The following is a 239-nucleotide window of genomic DNA, read 5'->3' as shown; positions in this document are numbered from 1 at the left end:
ATGTATATGTGTGTTTGTGTGTCTGTGTTTGTCACCCCCAACATCGCTTGACAACCGATGGTGGTGTGTTTACGTCCACGTAACTTAGCGGTTCGGCAAAAGGAGTTCGATAGAATAAGTACTAGGCTTACAAAGAAAAGTTTGGGACTTAACTCCTATTTCTAGCGTGTTGGAAAACCACTTTGTGACTTCCTTCGCGTATAATTTTTATACACACATAATATAATTATATATATATA

This window comes from Octopus bimaculoides, chromosome 7 (assembly GCF_001194135.2).
Source record: "Octopus bimaculoides isolate UCB-OBI-ISO-001 chromosome 7, ASM119413v2, whole genome shotgun sequence".
Taxonomy (NCBI): domain Eukaryota; kingdom Metazoa; phylum Mollusca; class Cephalopoda; order Octopoda; family Octopodidae; genus Octopus; species Octopus bimaculoides.
The sequence above is the reverse complement of the archived record's forward strand: the minus strand, read 5'-3'. Positions refer to the sequence as shown.